This window comes from Cnephaeus nilssonii, assembly GCF_951640355.1.
Source record: "Cnephaeus nilssonii genome assembly, chromosome: 13".
Lineage (NCBI taxonomy): Eukaryota > Metazoa > Chordata > Mammalia > Chiroptera > Vespertilionidae > Cnephaeus > Cnephaeus nilssonii.
Window position 1 is genome coordinate 15,147,670 of NC_137084.1, and position 15,739 is coordinate 15,163,408.

The 15,739-nt window shown below is 54.0% G+C and overlaps 1 protein-coding gene across 1 annotated transcript in view; it reads right to left on the minus strand.

The window, feature by feature from the left end:
• The window catches only part of ALX4 (ALX homeobox 4), a gene marked incomplete at both ends in the record, with an annotated part of 32,763 nt that overhangs the window by 8,429 nt on the left and 8,595 nt on the right, over window positions 1-15,739 (minus strand). The window lies entirely within an intron of this gene.

Here is a 15,739-nt window from a genome sequence, read left to right on the forward strand (position 1 = left end):
AACCTCTTTGTGCCTCAGTTTCCTCCTCTGTAAAATGGGGCTGAGGATGGCAGTGGTTAGGTATCCTCGTAGGGTGGTTGTCGGATTAAAGAGGCCACCCTGTAAAGCACGCGGCGCAGTACCTGCTGTGCACGTGTCTGCCAGTGTCCTTATTCCCAGTGTGGTCTGGGCTGGCAAACAGCAGAGGACTGACCCTGGAGAAGTCCTCCGAGTGGGCAGACCCTCGCTGGAGCCCCTGAGTGTGAGCGTGTGTGCGGCACTGTGGGGAGGGAGCGGGATGGTGTCTGCAGACAGGGGTGTGAGCCCCTCTCGGAGCCGCAGTCCCTGTCTGTAACTGGAGTGAGAGAACGCGACGGATGGATGAGGCCCATGTGCGCAGCATCTGACAAGACCTTTCACACACAAGCTCCCATCACCACAAGCATGAGGGTCACCCTGACCCCAGCTTTCCTCTTCTGGGACGAGGCCCAAGCAGTGGGCAGTACGTGCTGGGACGCTGCCTCTGGCCCAGGTCTCCTGCCCCTGCCCCGGTCCTGAGGCTTCAGGCCCCCTCCAGGCTTTGTGGGTACCCCGGGGCTCTCCTCATGCGGGGGAAGCTGCGAGGGACATTTCGTCTCTGTCACTGTCACCTCCCTGTCCGCGGCACTGAAGACAAGGGGGTGGAGGTGAGGGAGCCTGGAAGCAGCTCCAGGAGGACATTTCGGGGGTCACGGCCAGTGCTGGCGCCCCCGGGGGTGGGCCGGCCCACGGGATCACGCATGACACCATGTGAGCCCGGCACAGACTGCCAGGTCTCAGTGACAGCTTCATGGGAACTGCAGCTGGCAGCTGGGCCAAAAGCTTTCAGCAAAGATATTTATCTTCCTGGCAGACAAATAAGTTTTATATTTTGGGGTGGTTTTTTTTTTTTTTTTAAAGAGAAGAAATCCCACTCAGCCTCACCAAAAATAAACATCCCTGTTATGCAACTTCCTGTAGGTCAGACTGGCAGGGGGCAGCCCCTACCCCTCCTGCCCCCGCCCTGGGCTCCCCGGGCCCCACCCCCTGACCCCGTGGACCCTTAGAGCAGCCTCTGGCCCCCAGGCTGGGGTTGGGCCCGCCCCGCACAGCCTCACGGGCTGAGCAGAAGGAACTCCCTGTTATGGAAATGGAGAGTTGGTAGGGACCTGCCCAAAGTCCTGGTTTTAACTGGGGGGGAAACTGAGGCCAGAGAGCGCGGGGAATGCGTGCTAACCCTCTCAGCTCCTGGGTCCTTGAGGAACCCGGGCCTCCCGTAGCCAAGGAGCCCTGCTCGGCGCGTCCTGGGGCAGAAGGGCCGCCCGAGGATGAGGGAGCAAGGATGCGGCCTCTGAGAGAAGCCCCTCAGCGCTGCGCTGGGCTGGCCTTAGCCAGTGGGGAGGCGGCAGAACAGCCAGTCTTCCACGGTGAGGAGTCAGAACTCAGCCCCCCACCTCCAGCCTCCCACTGAGAGGGAGCGAGGGGGGAGATGGGGAGACAGCACGGTCTGTGTGCAGACACCACACCGAGGGCTGGGAGGTCTGCCCAGGACTTCGTGGGACTCGTCTCACATCAGACTCGTCTGCAGATGGGGCAGGCACGCCCCTCGGAAACGGGGGGGGGGGGGGGGGGGGGAGCAGGCCGAGGGGGTGTCGCGCCTCAGCGGGGTGGAGAACCCCTCCCACCCTGGGACTATGGACCTTCCCCTTGGGATCTGGATGGGGAGGGGGGCAGGCGTGTCTGTGTCCAGGCGAACGTCGGCTGACTGGAAAGGCAGGAGATGCAGGGATCCTGGCAAATGGATGCTTCCGGTGCTCAAAGAGGAAGAAGAGCCTCCCAATCTCAGTCCTGATTCGTGGTCGCCTTGCTTGCCATCCTTCGACAGCAAAGGAGCCTTCCCCGAGGTTCTGTGGCCACCCAGCTGGTGGCATGACAAGCCGAGGCCCTCTCAGGTCCTCGGTCCAAACATCCCGGACGCGGGGCATCTAGCTCAGCCTCCTTCCACCCCCAGCATCTCCACCCGGTGCTGCTGCCCTGGCTTTGGTGACAGGGCTCACTGCCCCCTGGCAGCTGGACATCCATCCTGAGGTCCAGGCCCTGTCTGTCTCCTGGAGATCTGGCGCACTGGTCCTGGTTCGAAACCTCCCGGCCCCCCAAGGCAGCCGTGTGGACACTGCGAGCCGGCTGCCCCCTCGGAGTCTTCCATCTCCGGACTATAAAGGTTCAGGTCCCCCCGCTGCTCCTCAGGTGGCCCCGAGTGTATGGAGCCTGTCGGAGACAGGGGATGCCAGGGATGGTGCCAGCAAATGGTTCTCTGGCTGGATGATTCCAAGGGGCTGGTGGAGAACCAGCATGGCATCCTGAGACCTGGGTGCCCTTCTCAGTAAGATGGCACTGAAAATAGAGCTCCTGCAACTCCCCGCCCTGCCCCCCAGTTCCCAGGGCAGACCCAGGAGGCAGAGGCACAGAGACGGGTTTGGGCATGTCCATGTCCAGGAACCCCAGCCGGGCATCTGCCAGGAGATGGCTCCGCACCCGTGGAGAAAAGTCCCCTGGGAGTCCGCCCGCTGGCCAGGCTGCAGGACCGCCGTCTTCAGGACGATGGCACCAGCATGAGGCCGAGGAGCAGCAAGCCCTGCCTGGGGCCAGGTCACCGGCCTGCCCTGAGGGTCGGGCTCCTCCCCAGCCCCCTCTTGAGGCAGGTCCCTTCCACAGTGGGCTTTGTCCCCGGCTGTGGTGCCCAATTCCCTGAAATCCTGATCTGCATCTTCCCCGTGGAATGTCCCGATGTGGAAATGACCCCCAGGCCACCCGGAAGAATCACGTAAGGTGCCTAAGACATGGAACGTGAGCACCGCGGGCCCCACGGAAGGTGCGCAGGCCCTGGTGGCCACGGCGGTGCCGCCTGCCCTTCAGACAGCCCGAGGCAAATGCTACTTCCATCGCCCGCTTCTGATGAAGTGGGAGCTTGCAGTTCAAGGTTCTGTTCTTCATCAGCAGCCCCTAGGGCCCGGGGCCTCTGCCTGAGCTCCTTCAGGCTGAGCCTCTTCTGGGAGCCGCCGGGTCCGCCGCCGGACCGTCCTGGCTGTTGGGTTTCGAGAAACGGGAACGCTTTCTTCATCCCCTGACCCTCTGCCCACTTGTCCTGGTTCAACCCAGAGGCGTCACTCTAATCTAGCCTGACCTTTGTCTGACGCGAAAGCCCTTGACAGGTTTCCAAAGGTGACGGCGAGTCTTTTTTATGACTAGGATTTAAAGAGACTGTGTTACGACTGTGGTTTAAAGAGAAGGGACTTCTGAAGCCATTTGGGGAGAGGGTGCCGGGCGCCTCTGCGTGGGTTCTCCTTCCGTGTGCCCGGAGTGCGCCCTCGGGCAGGAGGCACGGCCGCAGTTGTGTGCTTGCCTGTGGAGCGTGCGCGCTTGTGCAGGCAAGTGGGACGTGTGTGCTATTGCGTGTGGGTGTGTGTAAGCAAGCATTATCCTGCAAATACACATGGGTGGGTATGGACAGGGGTGGTGTGTGTGTGTGTGTGTGAGTGTGCGTGTGTGTGTAGTTGTGCCCAGGCCCTTGCATATGGAGTGTATGTCTAAGGGGTCTGAGTAATTGTATCCTCCCTGGTTTTGATTACATCTATTTTCCCTCCAAACATCTGCTTTGAGGGGACATGCCGCTCGCTCTGCTCGCTCTGTTCTCGGGTGAACGGCCTCACACCCCCTGTGGCAGAGTGCACAGCGCCGATGTAATCTCCTTAAACAAAACAGGCCCGCGTGAGGCCCTTCCATGCTATTTAAAGGGCAGTGACTAAACCCACTGCTGTCCACACAGTCGTGTGGGGGTGGGGTGGAGGTCAAAGGTTACCCATCGATCACGTCCCCGGCCCACCTCCTCTGCCACCGGGCTCTGTCCAGAGCTCAGCTTGACGGCCCTAGTTTAGCCCCGGGCCCGATCAGGAAGGCTGAAGGAGTGGCATTTCAGCGAGCACGCGTGGAGCCTGTTCCGTGGGCACCAGTGGGGGCGGTGTCCCTGCCCCACGGGGCTGCCCACCTGCAGAGGACAGTGGGCGGAGGCCCAGGTGCGTGGGCCAGCCAGCCACCGGGTGACGCAGCGCTCCTGTTCACCTACACCAGTGGTCGGCAAACTCATTAGTCAACAGAGCCAAATATCAACAGTATAACGATTGAAATTTCTTTTGAGAGCCAAATTTCTTAAACTTAAACTTCTTCTAACGCCACTTCTTCAAAACAGACTCGCCCAGGCCGTGGTATTTTGTGGTAGAGCCACACTCAAGGGGCCAAAGAGCCGCATGTGGCTCGCGAGCCACAGTTTGCCGACCACGGACCTACACGCACCAGCCCCAGCCCTGAATGCTTCTCCGGACTAGGTCAGTCTGAGAAACCGTCACCGACCACAGGGCTAAGGACACCAGAGGACTCAGTGCCCGCTGGTCTCCTCGATGGGCCTGGGACAGTCAGAGGACATTGGGGGAAGCTAGTGACACCTGAGTAAGCTGTGGAGTTCAGGTGACGGGGATGTTTCAGGAAAACAAAGACAGTGGGCAGAGCATGTGCACAGACACTCCCCGCAGGTGGCAAATAAGCACGGAACAGGCTCGGCGTATTGCCCACCATGAAAGGCAGACGACAAGCCCCGTGAGATGCCACTACACACCCCCTGCAATGGAAATCAGAACCTGACGGTACCAAGTGTTGGCGAGGACACGGAGCAACTGGAACTCTCCCGTCGCTGGTGGGCACAGTGTGGCCGTGTCAGAGCCATACGCTGACCACACGACCCAGCAGGCTCACTGCCAGGCATTTGCCCGAAAGAAACGAAGACATTTTCGGGGGGTGGGGGTGGGGTGGGGGGGACACCAAATCTGCATGCAATGTTTAGAGCGGCTTTGCTCATAATCGCCCCAAAACTGGAAACAACCCGACTGTGGCTGGCCGAGCAAACTGCGGTGCAGCTATGCGATGGGGTACTGGTCAGGGATCAAAGGAACACGTGTTGATACAAGCAATGGCAGGGCTGACTCTCAAAGGCAGGTTATGGTCTGCAAGAGAAGCCGGTCTCGAAATGAACGTAACGCATCCCTGCACTTTTGGGGAAGGCAACAGTGTCAGGACGGAGAACAGACCGCTGGTGGCCGGGGTCAGGGGAGGAGATGGGTTTGACCACAAAGGGTGACGCTGGTGTGTGGACCCATCCGGTATCCCAATCTGTACAGGAATGTGTTAAAATTCATAAAACTGACACCCTCCCCCAATTTAAACTTTACAGCATCTTATTTTAAAAATAAAAGAGATGTGAGTAAAGAAAGTACAGAATTGTGTTTAAATATACTAAGGGAAACGAAGCAAGTGAAAAGTTTGTAGGTCTTCACCCAGTAATCCCACCTCTAGGAATTTATCCTAAAGGAATGATTATGATGAGCACAAAGAATTAACTAGAGAGGAAGTTCATCGTGGCATTATTACGCAGAAACCCTGAAAATAACTGGGATGTCTGGGAAAGGACATGGGTTAAATTAAGGACGGTGGTTCTAGAAATGGAAGATCTTTCCCCTGCAGACTGTTTCTTACTTGGCATTTGACACACATATTATGACGTATTTATTTGTTTTTTTCCCCCTTTGTTTATTCTCTCTCTCTCTCTCCCTTCCATAAAATAGGGTGTATATCTGAATATATTTGTTTTGTTGACCTTCATTCTATTGCCTAGCATTGTGGCTGGCACGTAGTAGGTGTTCAATAAACAATTGATGAACAAATGAAAGAAAATGACATTATAGAAGAATAGCATTTTAGTACTTGGAAAAAATGTTCATAATATATTAAGTGACTATCATTTGAGGGGTGGGGAAAAGGGGTGGGTGGGTGGAGTATCTGTCCTCAGAAAATACTATAAGTTTCCAGAGGTAAGAACACAGGTATATGGGTTCATTTTGTTCTTTTTGTTTGTTTGTTTCTGGTTTGGGTTAATTTTCTGTTTATCCTACCATGAACAGGAATTGCTTTTATCACTTTAAAATGCTATTTGAAAGTAGCCATCAGTGATAAGTGCTGGACGCTGCTGTGGGATCTTGGGAGGAGGGACATGAGCGCCACTTGGAATGGGGTGGAGGAAGGGGAGAAGCTTTAGAGAAAGTCCCCTTTTGCAGTGAGCATTGGCCACGTCCTCACAAACCGGGCCCCTCCAGACTCTGAGGCCTCCTGGATCACACACACACACACACACACACACACACACACGGAACCTATTTTCTGTAAGTCTATTTTAACCTAAGACTATCCTGTACATCGTTCCATGCTCTTCTATATTCTTCCACCACATCCTTTTTCATGGCTGCATAGTATTTCACCACATAGACAAACTCTATTTTATCTGATCAATCCTCTACGGTTGGGTTTCTGACTCTCTGAAATTATCACAGGCCTCTGATGACCATCCTTATCAGCAAACCCCTCCGTACACTTGTAGTTTCCTTAGAAGAAGCTCCAAGCACTAGAAATACTGAGCTAAATCATGCACACACCTCAAGACCTTGGAGGACACGGCCAAACTGTCTTCTAAAACCGTGCCCACTTCCTCGGTGACCAGCAGGGTGCCCGCTGCTGCAGGGCCATACTGTTTTTAAATCTTTGCCAGTGTGATGGATAAAAGCGGAATTTTGTTTGCGTTTGCATTTCTGAAATAACCAGGGAAGTGAAACCTTGCATTTGTCGTGAATTGCTTCTGTTGGGTTCATTTTTGTGAATTGCTTCTATTGGGTTCCCAAGGTGACCCCTTCTCCCAACCTGACTCCTAGGCTGGGCTCCCCTCTTCAGCACTGAATTCCCTGCCTGTGAGTGCTGATTCATGGGACTGCGCCCCCACAAGACTCGGAGGAGTTCAGAGCCGGGCCTCCCGGATGCGCTGCTGGGTCCTGAGCCAGCGCCTAGGCTCCTGTCCTTGGTGGCACCGGGACAGCTTTGTCTGCCCTGCTGAGGGTAACAAGGGCTCCGTAGAAAAGCGACCCAGGCCTTGGCCCCCCGGCACACACTGCTTGTGGGGGGTGGCTGCAGCATCGGGGTGGGAAAGCAGACCTTGTGGAATGAGGGGGCGCAAGGGACCCAGCCACAGGGCAGGCCATGAAGACCAAAGGTGGCCCCCGCAGCCTCTGTGGTCGGGAACAAACTCTTGGCTTTTCTGTTTCCTCGGCTCCATCAGTATTGTTCAAATCTTAGCCAGGGAGTGGGGGGCGGGGGAGGGTTGTGATAGGGAACAGCCTCTGCAGGAAGCCAAGAGGAGGCGTCACTGGGTCTTGGGGTGCTCTGCTCACCCCAGGGTGGGGTCTCTGGCCCCTGCCTGAAGGTAATAGGGCCACACTCCCAGGTGGCCAGAATCAAGGCTGCAGTTGCTCACACTGGCCACCAGGAGGCACTGCAGTCCCAACAAAGTTCCTCTGGGCAAAGGTGGTGCCTCAGGGCCCCAGTCCCCTGATGAAATGTCTATAACCTACCTGGGAGGGTTTGCCAAGCAAGTCGTTACTCAGTCCTGCTATGTGTCTGCTGTTGTCCTAGCACGACAAGGGACACAGTTGGGTGAGGTGGGCCCCTGCTCCTCCCCATGGAGCCATTTCCTCCTCTAGTTCTGAGGGTTTTCACATTCTTGACTCATTTTGATCCTCTCAAAATGTCCCCATGGTGGTCTGAGCACCCTCATTTTAGAGGTAGGAAAACAGGCTCAGAGAGAGGAAGCCTTCGAATGTCACTGGCGCCGAGGAGCAGCCTGCCCTGAGCTCCCTTTATTCCTGAGCTGCCTCCCTTGCAGAGCCCGGGAGTCCTGGCTCTCCAGCTACTTGCAAATGAGCTGAGGAACGCACCCCCTCCCCAGGGGCCCTGGTGTTTTGCCTGGTTGGCTTTCCATGTGGCTGGCAGATTTGATGCCAACTCTTCTGTGGGTTCTTCCCAAGGGAGACTCAGCAGAGACCGGGCTGCAGACAGAAGCTCTCTCTGTTCTTCCCGCACAGGGGGGTGGGGGTCTTGTTCTGGTTGAGAGGATGGAGGGGGCTTCCCAGAGCCAAAGAAGGAAACCGAATGAGCACTGAGCTCTCCCTACAAACCAGGAACGGTGCTTCGTGCTTTACCCAGTGCTAGGACATCTATCATCCACCACGGTCACGGTTACTGACTCTGTACAACTTTGTGAAATATCCCCATTCCCCAGGCCCAGAAACTGAGGCCAGAGGGAGTAAATGACTTGTCTAAGAACATACAACTGATAAGAGGCAGAGGTAGGGTCTGAACCCAAAGCCTGGGCATTTCCTCTGGACCTTCCTGGGGTGGATACCCCTGTGTGGGACTGGACACGGCACCAGGAATAGGTCAAGGAGGACGCGAAATGACTGGGACTCAGGAGAATGGCTCCCTGCAGATGCCTCTACGTCGGCCCCATCACGGCCCCCCTTCAGTGCTGGCCCTGACAGAACCCGTGACACCTGGGATCGCCAGTGTGGGCCAATGCCTTGTCTCAGGACTTGTTTTCAGGGTCTCCAACATCCCCCAGCTTACACCCAACTAACTCTTGTTCTCTCCCTGACATTATGTCTTGGTTTGCATTCATTTTCTACCAAATACTGAAGTATTGAGAGGTAAAGAGGCATACGTCTGCAACTTTCTCTTAAGAAGATCATAAGGAAATAATACGTATGTTATATTTATATGCATATTATGAATACAGATACAATATGTTCATAGAGAGAATGCAAGAGAGATGGATAAAGCAAATATGATGAAATATTAACACTTGGGAAATTGGCGTAAAGGGCATCTGGGAATTCTTTGTACTTGTGCCTTTTCTTTAAGTCTGAAATTACCTTAATACAAAAATTTGTTTTAAAGAAGAATGTGGATAAATGAGGAAAAACCACTTTATCCAGGAATCCTACTTCGGAACCCATATTTGTAATCCTCTGAACAGGACCCAGACTGGAGTTTAGTTAGCAACCTCCCGCCTACCCCTCACCGTCCGCAGCCTCTTGTGATTTTGTCATTAAAATGACAAGGTAGATGCCAACTCTGGGAACAAGCCCCCCTTCGGAAACCTTCACTGTCACAGGAGCGTCTGGCGGCTCAGAGCTCACGGTCTCCATCCAGCTCCTCTGAGGCCTGCAGGAGGCAGTATTTTGTTCCCTGAGGTCAAGCTACTGTTGGAACTCAGTTAAAAATGTATTTTATTTTTTGAGCCTATTATAATTTCAGCTTTCCTACAGTTAAAGTAAATGAGTGAGGTTTCCTTGTATATAAAAAAAAAGTGGTGAGATAGAAAGCCTACCGACAACTAATACACGGGGGCAACCCAAGTGTCCATCAGCGGGGGAATGGATAAGCAAACTGTGGCATATGCAGTACAAGGGAGTGTTATTCAGCCTCAAAGAAGGAAGTTCTGACACATGGATAAATCTTGAGGATATCAAGCTGAGTGGAATAAGCCAGTCACCAAAAGACAAATCCTGTATGACTCCACTCCTGTGAGGTACCTCGAGCAGTCAAGTTCATGGAGACAGAAAGCAGCATGGTGGTTGCTGGGTGATGGGGGCGGGGACTTGTGGTTTAATGGGGTACACAGCTTTAGTTTTGCAAGATGAAAAGAGCTATGGGGATGGGTGGTGGTGATGGTTGCACAACATTATTAATACACTTAATACCACGGACCTCACACTTAAAAATGACGAAGGTGGTAAATTTGTTATGTGTATTTTATCACAATAAAAAATTGGGGAGCCCAGCCAGCAGGGCTCAGGGGTTGAGCATCGACCTATGAACCAGGAGGTCAGGGTTCAATTCCTGGTCAGGGCATATGCCAGGTTGCGGGCTCCATCCCCAGGAGGGGGCGTGCAGGAGGCAGCCAATCAATGATCTCTCCCTTCCTTTCCTCTCTGAAATCAATAAAAAATATTTTTAAGAAATTGGGGGGAGGAAAGGGAAAGAAAGTCCACTAGCCAGTGTCCCTTAGGCCCTCTGTCCTGCCTGCAGCCTGCACGGCCTGCTCCATCCGGTCCTAGGTCCCCTCCACCCCCAGCTTATGCCCTGAATTCTTTGTCCCTGTCTTCTCCCACATGCTATGTCTAGATTTCATTTATCAAATCCCTGGGTCACCTGCTTGTTCATTCACTGAACACCTCCCCAGGGCCTCCCCTGAGTCATGGCCTCATGGAGGGAGACAGACAAGTCAAGGGTTATTACCAGGCCCGATGGGCCAGAGCATCCTTGGCACAGCAGGTCCACAGGGAGGAGCAGGCAGTCCTGGTGGGAAAGGTGGGGAGAAGTTTCAGCAATGCATGGCCTTGAACGGAATGCTGAAAACCAGAGAGGTCTTGGCAAGGCATGTTCCATTTTTGGTAAAACAGGACACTCCCAACTCCCAAAATTGGTCATAAATGACCCAGTGAGAAGCCTTCGGGGCCTCCCACCAGGGCTGCTGACAATAATAGAAACAACAATAACATAATCCCTTGTGTCTGAGCGGTGCTGAGCCATCCACTTCTGTGTCTGATCCTCCCCAGATGCCCAGGAGGTCAGTGTTGTTGCCCATTTTACAGAGGAAGAAACTGAGGTCAGACTAGTTTAACAACTTGCCTGAGATCACAGAGCTAGGAGGGGGCAGAGCTGGGACTGAAGCCCAGCGGTCCAGCTACAAGCCCAGCGTGGTGCCTGTCACCTCTCAGGGCAGGCGATGAGGTGTCTTTCTTCCAGAGCCAGGCTCTCGGGCTCTCGGGAGGAGGGAGGAGCACAGATAGGCTTCATCGGGTCCCGGGGAGATATGACTGAGCCACAGCAGTGATTTCCATCGCAGAGGGCTACACTGAGCTTTAGGGTCACCATGAGAAGCCCCCTTGATGGCTAAAGTTGAATATCACTTCCTGATATTTACTGGGGTGGGGCATTGTGATCTTAGTCTAAGGGACTCGAACTGCCCTTAGCTGCTCTCCTCTCAGACACTGGAGGTTTCCCAGCGCCCACCTTCCAGGCCCGGTCCAGGCCCCATCCCCCAGCCCTGCCTCCAGGCCCTGCAGGAGATTCTGGCACCTGGCAGGGGAAGGGGAGCTGACCCACACGGGTCCACTCAGAGGGGCAAAGGGAGCCTCCCTTCACCCCCACAATAAGTCCCAGAGCTCAGCACCACCCCACACCTTACAGGCAGGATATGGAGACTCCCCCACACACCCCCAGTGCTCACACAGCCCCTCAGGACTGTGTCTCCCAATGGGAATTGGCTGTGATGTGTTAATAGTTATTATTTGGGGGCAAGTTAGGCCAGAGTAGCTGTGAGAGCTGAGCACAATCACTCGACCTGTAACCGTCTCATCCCACGCGTGCCTCCTTCCCCCGGTGCGCTCTCCTCAGCTCAGATTCCCATCCAGGCCAGCTGCCGTGGACATTTACAGGCGTCTGTCCAAAGGCGCCCGGGGCCCCTTCAATCAGGGCCCATTGCACATCGATACAACGAAGACTAGAGGGGGTGACGCATTTGTCACCGCTGTGAAAATCAGATGTTCACTTTATTTTGTTCCGTATTTTTTAAAAACGTCCTGTTTAATCTAACGAACCAAATAAACTGATGAGCAAAAATAGACCTAGAGACACGGAAGCATGAACAGACTGTTGACCCTCAGAGGGGAGGCAGGGGAGGGTGGGTGGGAAGAGATCAACCAATGAACTTGTCTGCATATATGCATAACCCACAGACACAGACCGTGGGGTGAGGCGGGCCTGCGGGGGAGGGCGGGGAGGAGATGGGATCGGCTGGGAGAGGTTAATGGGGGGGAAAGGAGGACCTATGTAATACTTTCAACAATAAAGATTTAAAAAACCCCACCAACTTCTGGTTTATTTTTAAGGAAGACCCTCACATAAACGTACTTGGACTGACGGAGGTGGCAACTTGAAGGCACAACCACGCAATGGACACTGTCGTTTTAATCGCTGCATTGAGCACCGGGGGGCTCAGGGGCCAGCGGACCGAGCTCAGGTCAGCTGTGAACGACTTACAGAAACCTGGCTCCCACGTACATTCCCAGCGACACCTGGGCCACTTTCTTAGGTGGGCGCGCGAACGTGTAAGTGCTCAAGGACCAGTTTCTCCGTGGGAGCGTCCTGTGCCTCCTTCATGCACCTGAGATTGGGGGGTGGGAGGGACAGCAGCGAGCGGCCATTCCAGAAACAGACCTCAGTGGCTCAGGGCCATGGGGGCTCAGGCAATGCTTCTCCACGTGGGTCCAGACGCTGATGCTGAGCTGACCAGGAGGCCATTCTACGTGGTCCGTGATCAGAAGTTTGGGGAGGGGTTTGTCCGTTCCTCCCACGCGTGGGAGCAGCCCTGGGCTGGTTCTGAGGACGGCTCTGGAAGGAGGGGGAGGTGGGGTCTGGGCAGTCAGGATGGGGTGGCCAGGTCAGCGGTGGAGGGAGGCGGTGTGCTGTGCACTGACAACCCCTCCCAGGTGCGCTCCAGGCCACAGTTTACGGAGTTCTCTCGTGTGCTTGGCCCTGTCTGATGGGCACAGGCATGAGGCCACCCAGGCAGTGGGCATCAGCCCCCAGGGCAGAGGCGTGGGGAGGAAAAGGCCCAGACTTTGGCTAGGGGGCCTGAGCTGAGTTCACAGCGGGGACAGTGGCCCTGGGTGGCTCTCCGCCTTCTTTATCTGTGAATCGGGGCTGCTAACACCTCCCAAAAGGTTTCAGTGAGAGATCCCAGTCCAGGCCTGGCCCCTGGGCGACACTGAACAGATGTTCCCTAATCACAGGGGGGCAAGCTGGGGCCCAGAGAAGGTGCCCTTAGCTGCTATCTGTGATTATTGTTATTCTCTGTGCCCAGCTGTGCCCACGCAGAGATGAACACCGCACAAGCCTCGCCCTGGGCCTTCTGGTCTGAAGGTGGAGGCCAGATGAACACATAGAACAGACATTCACTCGCACTGCCTGGGTACAAGGTGGAGTGGGGCTGGGGGGGGGGGCGCTGTAGGATCTGAGGGGCCTGGGGGTGCCCCTCCCCGGACTTGGATCCCTCCTGCCCTCGTGCGAGGCAGAGAGCCAGCCTCGTTCCTTTCATTACTCATCCATATTTGAAAAGATTTTGTTAACCACACAGTGTAGCTCAAGTAATAATTTTCCAATTTTATGCATTGAGGTCAGCGATAACTCTCTGTTACAGTTTTGACCAGACCGACACAGTCGGAGTTCCCGCAAAATCCCCTCGATAGTGACGGCCAACGTTGATCTGTTTTAGGAACTGTCCCAAGCTCCTTGCTCACGATATTCCTGAAAGGTGGGTATTCTTATCCCCACTTTAGAGATCAGGAAACTAAGGGGAAAAGTCCAACCAATTTGCCAAGTGCACAAGCGGAAATGTTTCCAGGTCCCGGCTACACCAGCCTCCCCAAACCAAAGGCACCTGAAGTTTTAGGCAGCCTTCCAGCCCAACTGGGGAAAGAACGAAGTTTCTAGAAGATTCTAGGAATACTAGAAATTGTGCCTGAAGCTTGCCTTTGGGCACCCTCTGGGTGACAGGCTCAAGCAGTCCTCTGTCTATCACCAGCCCCTTTATCCACGGCCCCTCTTTCCACACTTCCAGTTACCCGTGGGCAGCAGAGGCCCAAAAATATTTAATGGAAAATTCCAGAAATAATTCATACGTTTTAAATGGTGCGCCCTTCTGAGCAGTGTGATAAAATCTTGTGCTGTGACCCTCATTTTACTTAACAATGGCCCCCAAGCCATTCACATAACTTTTATTACAGTATATTGTTATTATTGTTCTATTTTATTATCGTTGTTAATCTTTTACTGTGCCTAATTTATAAGCTTCATCATAGGTGTGTATGCACAGGACAAAACATAGTGTATGTAGGGTTCAGTACTATCTGTAGTTTCAGGCATTCGCTGGGGGTCTTGGAGTGTACCCTCCATGGGTAAGGGGGGGGGGTGACTATATTCACAGGGCAACATGCTGGAGTGGGGGTGGGGGCGTGGACAGAGTCCTTTCCTCCCGGAGCTCCTCCAGCTCCACAGAGGAGGGCTCTGGGGTCATCTTACCTAAGGGAGTGAGTCCCAAATGTGGGCTTGTCAGGTGTGTAGGCCCTAAGAGCACCTGAGAATTTCCCCCCAGAAGCAAGTTCTCACAGGAGGGTCAGCTGATGTACATGGAGGCTCTGAACCGGCTGGGGGCCCAGCCAGAGGCCTGGGGGTCTGTCCTCCACCCCTTCTCACCAGCCCCGTTCCTGGGAAATAAATGTGTCCCCGAGCTGAATCTCTTTGACCTGTCAGTCACTGGCCTGGAGGTGGTGGTGGGCGGGGGGGGCGGACAGGTTGACTTACGAGGTTCCCCATTTTCTGGGATTCTGGACTTTACCTAAGAAGGCATGCAAGGACAGACAGGCAGACCGATGGGACGGAACAGAGAGCCTAGAAATAAGCTCTCAAACATACGGCCAATTGGTCTTTGACAAACGTCATTCACTGGAGAAAGGGCAGTCTTTTCAACAAGTGGTTCTGGGGAAAGCAAATGTCCACATGCCAAAGAATGATGTTGGACCCTTTATTATACTACAGGCAAAAATGAACTCAAAATGGGTCAAAGACCTCAACTTTAGAGGCACAACTATAAAACTCTCAGAAGAAAACCGAGGGAACGTCTTCATGCTGCTGGCGTGAGCAATGATTTCTTGGGTATAACACAGAAGGCACGGGAAACTAAATGAAAACGAATGAATTGGAATTCCTCACATTTAAAAACTTTCTGCATTTAAAGGACACCATCTGGAGAGTTAAAAGACAACCCACAGAACGAGTGGAAATATTTGCCAATCACGTATCTGATTAGGGATTAATACCCAGAATAGAACTCCTACCACTCAACCACCACCACCACCACCACCACCACCACCACCACCAAACAACCCCATCCAAACATGGGCAAAGAACTTGAGTAGACGTTTCTCCAAAGAAGATGTACAAATGGCCGGACACAAAAGGACAAGTATGGCTGGCAGGATCCCACGTCTATGAGATAACAGAGCGGGAAAATTCATAGGGACAGAAAGGGGAACAGAGCTCTTCAGGGGCTCGGGGGAGAGGAGATGTCAGGTTCTCCCCCCAGGCCTTGATTCAAAGGAAGGAGAAAGGAAGAGAGGATGGAAATGTTTTTAGTTCACTTACATGTGGAAGCTAATGAACCAAATAAACGAAGTAGAGACAGACTATGTATACTGAGAACAGATTGACAGCTTCAGAGGGGAGGGGATCCATAATGAGAGGGGGTGGGCCCTTCGTCCTCCCCCCGCAAAGGACTTGACCTTGCAGGATGCACCTGAGGGGGTTAACTGAGGCCGCCTGACTGACCTCCGCTCTCATGAAATCAGGCACTTCAGTCCCCTCTTCGGTGAAGATCCTGCAGGCACCGTACCTCTCGGCACCAACACCCCTCGCTCCCCTTCCTCATAGGACAGGCCCAAACAGCCCCGTTCTACAAATGAAAAAATAGGAGCGAAATCAGAGAAATAAGGGGATTGTTCCAAAGACACTGGCTATTTCCATGGAAAAGCCAGGACTTGAACTCGGGTCTCTTGATCTCCAAAGAAGGCATGGATGGGGGAGGGGGGCGAGGAGAAAGGAGAGAAGCAGCAAGGGCTTTTCAGCTACCAGAGAAGATCCAGGAGGCCTGTGGCGACTCCCAGCTTCCTTCAACTTCTCTGAGACCGCCCCT